A 10,281-nucleotide genomic window follows, 5' to 3' on the forward strand; every position below is an offset into this window, starting at 1 on the left:
AACAGAGTAGCCTAACAAACGCAGCGAAGAGTGACTCAAAAGATCAAGTGTGACACTTAATGTTGCAAAAGAGTTGTTTCTCAATTTCTTTGCCAAGCAGGGATTTTTTCATTTTTTTAATGATACTTCATAATTTTTAAATTACGGAAATTGAGTTTAAATAAAAAAAGATTGTTTCGCATATTTGTGAACTAATAAATTAAAAAATTATTTAGAAAAAAATTAAGTTCTTATTCCGAGACAAGAAATTTATTTAAAAGCGTGATGAGCGTATGGAAGAGTGGCTCAAAATAGAGATAATTATTTAAATATTCTTTTCCTACTTTTATGAGCTAAAATATTTAAATTGTCATTTTAATATGTGTTTTTTATGAAGGATATAAATAATAACAATGTGGAAATAAAGCAAAAAATGGATAGTTTATTTTAGATAAATGTTAAAGATTTTTTAATATGTTATTAATAAAGTAATTGCTACCAAAGTAACAAAGTTTGAATCTTTGAAAAGGAAATTCTTTTGAACTCGAAATAACAACAGAGTAGCTTGGCAAACGCAGCGAAGAGTGACTCAAAAGATCAAGTGCGACACTTAATGTTGCAAAAGAGTTGTTTCTCAATTTATTTGCCAATCAAAGATTTTTTTAATTTTTTTAATAATACTTTATTATTTTTGAATTACGGAAATAGAGTTTAAATAAAAAAAGATTGTTTCGCATATTTGTGAACTAATACATGAAAAAATTATTTAGGAAAATTTTAAGTCCGTGTTCCGAGACAAAAAATTGATGAGGGTATAGCGAAGAGTGACTCAAAATACAGAAAATTATTAAATTATTCTTTCCCTGCTTTTATGAGCTAAAATATTTAAATCTTAATTTCTGTGTTTTTTATGAAGGATTTAAATAATATCAAAGTAGAAATAAAGTAAAAAATGGATGGTTTATTTTAGATAAATGTTGGAGATTTTTTGATATGTCACTAATAAGTCTATTCTATTTGAAAAGACTTTTTTTTAAACTCGAAATAACAACATAGTGATCTGATAAACGCAGCGAAAAGTGAATCAAAGGTGGTATAAGGAGTCACAGTTTCTGGAAAATCATTCTGAAACAATTTCTAAAAAAATAGTAAGTTACGAAAAATTGCTTTATCTTCGACGAATGCAGCGAAGAGTGATTCAAAAGACCAAGTGTGAAACTCGTTCTTGTGAAAAAGTTATTTCAACACTTTTCAGTTTCTTTGCTCAAAGTTTTCTCATTTAATGAGTCTGTTTTTAAATGTTAATTTTTACGATTACATCTTTTTACAATTAACGAAGAATGACTCAAAACATTTTCACACAAGATTTTTCTCAACATTTGTTTCTTGCAGTCAAAACATTTAAATCCTAATTTTAGAATGTATTTTTAACGAATGGTTCAAATAATATATCAAAAATATATACATGAAAACAAAAATTGTTGGTTTATTGTAGATAAACACGAGAGATTTTTGTTTTGATATGTCATTATTAAACAAATTACTACCAAAATGACAAGCTTTGAATCACTGAAATCGATTCCAATTGAAAAAGAGATTGCTTTGAACATAAAATATTTTTCATGTTTTATAAAATATTTTATTCGGTTTAATTTTAAGTTGAACTCTGCAATAACAAAAATTTAACTAATTGGCTAGACAAGCGAAGCGAAGAGTGACTCAAAAGTTCGACAAGAGTGTCAAATGTTGTAAACTGTTTTTTGCTTTATTTAATCTAAAATTACATTAAAATATAACAAGTCCCGAACAAGTTTTAAGAATAGAAAACTTTCAAAACAATCTCTGCTCGCGTTTTTCAGCGGTATTTGTTTACCTGCAGTATTGAGTTAAACTGAAAGTTACGTTTTCGTCGTCCAAGTTTATTTTTAATCTTAAACTTAGTTTCATATCAAATTACGCTGTAAGAAATGCCTTCCAACTGACTGCTTTTTACCTGTCGTCTTTTGTATCCTTTTGTACATACAAAGGACCAAAACTGAAACATTTAAATGACAATACGTTTTGTGCTTTTTAAGTTCGCATCCTGCCAGTTCCATGTCGAATCAAACAATAAAAGCAGAAGGAATTTTATTTCAGTCCGAAATTACGAGGAATATTAAAAAACGCTATTTTCTCAAGCGATGTATCCATTCAGGGGCATTTTTCAGACATTTTCGTCCAATATTTCCGCTATCATAACTTTTCACCCACCTCGAACACCAGCAAATTGCATTCATACCGACACAGATGGGCGACGGTCCGGCCCAGAATCGAATTTTCTCCTCGAGAAAAACGAGTTTTTACAGGAGACCAAGCAAGAAAACACGCGACATGCAGATGAATGATGAAATTCTCCTTGTCAAGAGGAAAAACAGCTGTACAAATGCATAATTCGAGCTTCAAAGAGGAAAATATGCTCAAATGAAGGTGAAAGTCTTCCGCCGCATTGCAGCGGATTACACTTTTCGCCGATAACGTGAAATATTTATTGTCGCAAACCGAATTTCATTTACTCGACGCAAAAACACTGATAATTGTGTCTATGTGGAGGAGAGGATATATTGTTTTAGGAATAGTTGGAGAGATTCCATTAATTTAATGGAAGTGTAAAGGACGGAATCGTCTATTCATTCTGGTACAAAAAGTGCAACCTCTGCGGAGAAGAAGCTTCACAGAAATTCCACATTGTTCGACTAGAGAAGCAATCTATACTGTTTGCGTTTTAATCTTATCGTTTAATTAACGCTACATCAAAATAACAAAAGCATATGCGAGTTTTAGGTATTTACACTAATTGCTTTCGACAGACGATTTACTTTTGTTGGGATAACGCAAAATCGGGCGCAGATGATTCAATTATCGTTTGTTTAACCAAATGAGCACAACGAGAAATTGTAAACATATTCTAGAGAAACAGATTAAATAAATTCAAGTTTTGCACAAAGCAGTTTCAAGCTAACAAAAAATTGATCTTGGAAAAATTGCTTTAAAGCTCTACAAGCGCAGCGAAGAGTGACTCAAAAACCACCTGCCACACTGAATGTAAGATAAGAGTTAATTATCATGATGATAATCAAAAATTTTTACAATAATATTCTTCAGACATTTTTTCAATTATAATTTCTTATTATTTCTTATACATGGTGCGCCAGAACTCGCGCCCCAGAGAAAAATGCCATATAAGGTCCAGGAACATGGAATAAATGTTAAAAAAAATTATCTATAAAAATTTTGAAGTTATGACAGTTTAAATTTTGCACTTTGATTCTATTTATTTCTGTTGGAAAAATAATTTTTCAAGCTGTATCCTAAAGTGTTTTGTTCAATGCTATTTGTTTTACAAAAGGCGACTTAAAAGAAAGCTGGTTTTATCTAAAAATAGTTTTAAACTAAAAAAATAATAATAATACAATTTCACTTATTATAAAACAAAAATTAAATTAAAAGAAAAAAAGTTAAAAAAACCTTGACGAACGTAGCGAAGAGTAACTCAAAAGACAGTTAGGTACTTTTAGAAAGGAGTTCCAGTTTCTTTGCTAAGTAAAGATTCTTGCAATAGTATTCCTGAGATATTTTTTAAATCTTAATTTATTGCTGTAGGTATTTGTTACATAGGTTTTTTTTTTTTTTGAATCATAAAAATGGAGTTTATAAAAATGAGAATTCTTTCTCATAATTTTTGAACTAAATTAGAAACAATTTAGAAAAATTTTAAATTACAAAAACAAAGTTTCTTGTATTAAATACCAGCTTCAAGCTAAAATAATAATAATCCAACTTTTTTTATTTAAAATAAATTAAGTAAATTAAAAAAAAAACGAATATTTGTGAAAGAAATAAAAAAAATAAAAAATGTTTTAGAGCTTCACGAACGCAGCGAAGAGCGATTTTTGCTAAAATGTTTTTACAATAATACCTTGTTTTTATTGTGTAATTTTTAAATATTAATTATAAACTGTATACAGGGTGCGCCAGAACTCGCGCCCCCGAGAAAAATGCTATGTAAAGTACCATACCAGGAACAGAAAAAAAATGTTGAAAAAATTTTATCTATAAAAATTTTGAAGTTATAAAAGTTTAAATTTTGCACTTTATTGACTCTATTTATTTCTGTTGAAAAAATAATTTTGCAAATTTTTTCGCTACAGGCCATTACAAGAGTAAACAAGAAAGCTATATCCTAAATTGTAACTCTGTTTAATGTTATTTGTGGCTTTTATTGTCAAATTTTTTGAACCTTTACCAAATATTTAAAAAAAAACATACACAAAATCATCAGTAAATAGATTAAATTAAATAGACAAAAAAATGTCAAATGTAAAAAAAGAAATGTCAAAATTTTTTGACTCAGAATTTTTTAAACATTTTTTCCATGTTCCTAGTATTTTATCTTACTTGAAATTTTTCTCTGGGGCACGAGTTTTGACACACCTTATATTTGCAGTTACATTTTTATATTTTATAAAGACACTTTATTATTTTTGAATCATGGATATCGGATTAATGTAAAAGACACTGTTTTGCACATATTTTTGGAAAAATTTCAAGTTAAATTGTTCTAGAGCTTGACGAGCGCAGCGAAGAGTGACTCAAAAACCACGTTAAAGTTTCTAGTTTTCTTGAGACATTTTTTAAATTTTAATCTAACACTGTACTTGTCGTTACATGTTTTTTTAATTTTTTTTTATTGTTACGAATCATGGAAATGGGGTTTATGTAAAAATAAAATTGTTTTGCATAGTTTTTAATTAAATTGGAAAAAATTTGGAAAAATTTTAAGTTATGTACGAAAACGAAGCGTGATAAACGTACTGAAGGGTGACTCAAAATAAGATAACGTTATCTAAAAGCAGTTTCAATTAAAAAAAAATCATGCAAGTTTTTTTATTTAAACTAGAAAAGAATTAAAAAAAAAATATTAAAAAACTGCTTTAGAGTTCGACGAACGCAGCGAAGAGTGACTTTAAAAACTAAGTGCGACACTTGATAAACAACACTTTCCAATTTCTTTGCTCAAAGATTTTTCTATTTATTATTTTTCTTCTTAATAAATCAGTTATGTCATTTTGCTTTGCATTTTTTTAAACTAAAATAAAAAATTGAAGAAAATACTTTAGAGCTCGACAAACGCAACAAAGAGTGACTAAAAAGCCCAAGCGCGACATTTAATGTTAGAACTAAATGTTTGGGAAAATATGACGAACGTACTGAAGAGTAAATGCAAAATATTGACGGATTTAATTCCTCATGCACTGTCACAATTTTTTGTTCTGTTTGAAAAAAGTATGTCACACAATGTACATTATACAATTCTCAATTTTTCCCACTTTGTGGAAGTTGTGAATTTTGCCTCCAGAACTGCTTTGATGGAATCTTTGATCCAACTTTCCTTTTGTGCCACAATTAGAGTTGTCCACTTGTCGTCCCAAGAGCCTTTTAATAGTCTCGCAACGTCGATTAAATCTCGGCTGCGTGTGGGTAGAACTATAATTGTAGTTTGCTTATTAAAATTTATGGAGATTCAAGATTTGCTCGATAGAAGAGACGAGAACTAAACCAAATAGTTCCTCTCACATTTGAATATTTCTTGTCAGTGCACAAAAGTGGGCTGAATTTAATATTCTCAATTATGTTGACAGTTTTGAAAATATTTATACACCTGCATTAATTTGTTTTATTTGCGTTGTGTTTCCATAAATAGTCATATTATATTTTGATGTGCTTTAATCAACTTTGACCTGTTATTTGAATAATTTTATTTAAATAATCATTATTGACATAAAATATGCTTTTATTTTGATGCTAATTTTTATTAGTGGTCTTTTGCGCTGCACCAAATTATGTACTAAGCCAAACTTGATTAATTTAATATTGTTTGTGTCAAATTAAGCCTGAAATTATTTCATGAAACTATGTATTTTACATAATTTTCTATGCAAAGTGCAATTTTCTTGGGGTAAATGAAACTCGAATAGATTGCAAATAAGTTTTTTCTTTTCCAACTACCTTGAGAAATCTGAATAGTTCCCCGACTTGAACAATTTAATGTCTCAGCCAGCCCGAAACCGACTTAAAGGAATATCTTAAATTGTTTCGGTGCGTCTCAAATTTCAAAGCCACAACCCACATGTCAGTCATTCTGATTAAATCAATAAAATAATTTTGTTTCTCCTTCAAACGCAATCCGGGCAATAAATCATTCATTTCCAATTCCACGTTACACTTTTCTATTTTTCTCTAATTTCTCGTCTATCAAACTTGATAGATACGAAGCGCGTACAAGGGCCACAACAACATGAATGTTTTAGTACTTGTGGCAATAAATAAGTGTGCGATCGTGCACTCCGCCCACGCGATTTCGTTCCGCTGACCGAACGTGGGCTCAGGACGTTCTCTGAGCCATCAATATCGCAGGATTACCAACAGCTGTGCACCGCCCCATCGAATTAATTTTCCATGAGGCCCAACATACGAATAAAAGTATTTCAGTGACGAATTCCACACAACTTTTATTCGGGACTAAACAATGCAAAAAGTTTTTTATTGCCCCAATGGAACGACATTTCGCGGAAAAAACTAATTTTTTTTAATTCAACCGAATTATTGCAACCACAAAGTCGCTCAGTACGTTGGGCCAAATTAAATTTGGTTTTTTAAATACTACGCCCTGTAGAAAGGGAAAAACTGTTACAAAATGGATCACTCTGTATATTGTTAAAACTTATTTGAGCAAATTCATTATAATTTCTTTTGACTCACAATAGTATATTATGTTAGTGAGGCAAATAATTGAGCTGAAACACATTAACTCTCTTTTACTCCGAATAACATATAAACGTGTCCAAATAGAGCAATACTTTAATTAGCAAGCAAATGAACAAAATAATCGGGACACATTGCAAGTAATAAAATTATAATAGCCCTTATAAACAAACATTGCACGTCATTTTTGTTTTTTGAAAGTGTTTATTAATTTAACTAGTGCAGTTGGTAGTGCAAAATGTCGTCTATAATGGACCTCTCCAGAATTTACTGAAGCAGCAAAAGAGATAATGTCGTGGTAAAAGTAAAAACGCTTAGGCGCAAAAATAGAATTTTTACTTTTTGGCTGAAAGCTGAAACTTTTACTGGTGATATTATTCATAAAAGTGATCACTTTTGTGACTTTGCGGATAAAATGTTTTATGGCTAATAACAAGAAAAATATTTTAATCACAATCGGAAATTATAGTCTTTCTAAAAAATAATAAATTTTATTAAAATTTGAACTTTTAAAGGTTAATTTCATAATCGAATTACATAGACTTTAAATTTATGTTATTTAGAATGTGAAAGTCAGTAGTAATCAGCACATTCCAGACAACATTTAGTTTAATGCTCCTTTAAATTTGATTATGGAACTCTCTAAAGGTTAGTTAAATAACTAAATAATTCATTGCAATTAAATTTAATTTGTTACGTGATTAGTTATTTTGATAAACAACCAATCAGATTTCAAAATTTTGAAGATTAACTTAATTTTGATTTAATTCACATTCTGTAAACCCACCCTAAGTGATTCAGAATTACAAAAAATGTACACTTTGTTGTAAATTATGCAATTTTTTAAATTAAATTTTAGGTTACACAATTTTGCTATTTGTGGAATTTATTATCTTTTTTTTGAGGAATGTTGAAACTTAAACTGACATTTAAAAAAATAATTATTTTCAATTCAAGCAAATAACTGCAACCAAAACGAGAGTTGCTTCTTTCATACAGGGTGTTCTACTTTATTTCATTAAAGAACTGTTTTGTGAGGTTATATTTAATTTTCAATTGCAAAAAAATTGAAATAAAAAAGTTACGGTTTGAAAATAATTTTAATTCTTCACACATAAACTTAATTATAAACTTATTTTTATTGATGAAATAATAAATAATATTGATAAATATTAAAGTTTGGAGGCTGTTTCTCCTAACAAAATTTGTAATCAATTTTACAGTGAACAAACTAATAAAACTAAAAAAACAATAGTAATTATTTGTTTTGACCAAACAACTATTACATTCAAAATTATTGCACTTTTTTCGGAAACACGTTGTATGTATTTCTTAATAAAGGGGAAAAATAAAAATAAATAAAAAGTTACAATTTGAAAATAATCTTTATGAAACATAAATAAACTCTTTGGTTAAACTGGAATGTAAAACAAGAATTGCTTGTTTTACTATTTTCTATAGATCACTCTGTATATTGTAACTTATTTGAGCAAAACAGCTTTACTCTTTTACTTTTATTTCAAATAAAAAGATTGCAAAATACATAAATTTTTATTTTTTTCTGGAACTGTTTATAAATAAGTACTCGTATAATAATAATTAGTTTTTCTAAAATAATTAAAAAATAAATTAATGCTATTTTACTGAAACAAAAAAATTAAAAGGGCAAGTTTGTTGACTAGTTCTTTATTAAAAAATTCACTTTGCTCTGACAGAATTTTTAAAACTTAAAATACGTTAGTTTTAAACCTTATAAAATAGAAAAGTCTTAAATCCACTTAAATTATTCTCTAATGTAAATTTGGAGTTCATGTTTATAAAGTAAACTTATTAAAAATTGAGTTTGTAGAAGAAAATTAACTTCATTAAGAAGTCTTATTTTGCGTCGTAAATTGAATAAGAAAAAACAAACATTTTTTAATAAAATAAATTCAGGTGAATTTTGTTTTTATTAATACCCATTGAAAAATGTGAAACACGTTTTTAATAACTCTGCATTATTACGTTCGTGAATGGTTGTTACGAAGCGTTTTTTGTAAATGTAATTAAAAACATGTTTGATCTTACTCTGAAAGAACTAATTACAAAGAATTTTGTGTTTGCTTTGGCTTGAATAGAACCCAAAAATGCGAAAAACCATTCCAAAATGGGCTTATTTGTGAAATTACTCTTGACTATCGAACAAGTTGAGTCATAAATGCTTATTAGTAATCCTTTGTTGATAAGGGATTGGCATTACTTAACCACATGTTTGTAACTTAGACAAGTTTGTATCAAGTGGGCGATTATAACTATACCCAAGCTTCGAGTATGTCTAGTTATGAACTAATTTACCTATGTAATACCTCGAAAGCCCGATTGAATACTTGGCAAATAAAATTCGTGGCAATTGTGTTTATTTCCAGGTCCTAATTCGAGTTTTGTCGCAAAACTCGTTAGCTTTGAGTCAGATCCTTGTGTACCGAATATGACAGCAATTACTTAATGTAAATTCTCAAATGAATTGACTTCAAAGGGAAACGGAGATGCGCCGCCGCCTCGGGAAATTACAAATTTTGATACGTGGCCTTTTAATAAAAAGCGAGATGTCATAGGGCGCATCATTTTCCCAAACATTGTTTTATGTAGTCTTTTATTGTGTATCGGCGAAATATTCATTCCGGGCACGCAGCCCTATTTCTTTTATCGCGTTTCATGCGTAGAAAAAGCGACTTTTCAGTTATTTACCTCTGTTTAAGGCGGACGTGTACATTTCGCGGCTGAAACGTTATGAAATGTCTCACACTCGGATACTCTTTCAGGACCGTTCGTTTCAATGGAAATTCAATTTGTAGCGCCATCCGGGGGATTATATTATTTGTTAAAAAGCCCCTGGCCGGCATAAAAATATGCCCCCGGAGCTAGCAATTACGAAATAATCTCCGAATTCAATTAAGAAAATACAACAATCCGCAAAACCCAATTACATTGGCCGAAACAGCGCTGATAAATAAAGCTATTGTTGAACATGGCGCTTCTTTGTGGCCGAATAATTACCGAAATCATTCAAGCATGTGGAAGGTACAATTGCCTGAAGTTTCAGGCGCTTTTTTACCCCGAAATACGACAAACGCACACGCACAAAACAAAATTAATAGTGGAAAGCGCGATTTTGTGCAAAATATGCCCGGAAAAACGGGATGTGGAGGTGAAAAAATAGACAAAGGGAGCCATGCGGGTAAATCGCTTTTAACAAATTGAGGCTCTCATCCACCGCCTGCAAATACTTAATTAAATGCAACGGAACTGGCTATTAATTCCGGGGAATTGGCGGCGGAATGGACAATCCCTTAGGAAACAATTTAGTGACTTCTAAATGGGTAATTTATTAATTTTATCAGGAAATGGCTGAAAAGTGACCACTTTTATGACTAAAGTAAAAGTTTTACCTTTCAGCCATGGAGTAAAAATTCTATTTTTAATCTTGAGCGTTTTTACTTTTACTAATATTGTCTCCCCTAG

General features: G+C 29.8%; 1 protein-coding gene across 1 annotated transcript in view; it reads right to left on the reverse strand.

Moving 5' to 3' along the window:
* The window catches only part of LOC123010717 (hemicentin-1), a 264,155-nt gene that overhangs the window by 175,802 nt on the left and 78,072 nt on the right, over positions 1-10,281 (reverse strand). The gene's annotated exons all lie outside the window — the stretch shown is intronic.

The sequence above is a fragment of the Tribolium madens genome, unplaced genomic scaffold, assembly GCF_015345945.1.
Source record: "Tribolium madens isolate multiple individuals breed KSU strain unplaced genomic scaffold, Tmad_KSU_1.1 Scaffold_91;HRSCAF=231;Tcas5.2_LG7, whole genome shotgun sequence".
NCBI classification, from domain to species: Eukaryota; Metazoa; Arthropoda; class Insecta; order Coleoptera; family Tenebrionidae; genus Tribolium; species Tribolium madens.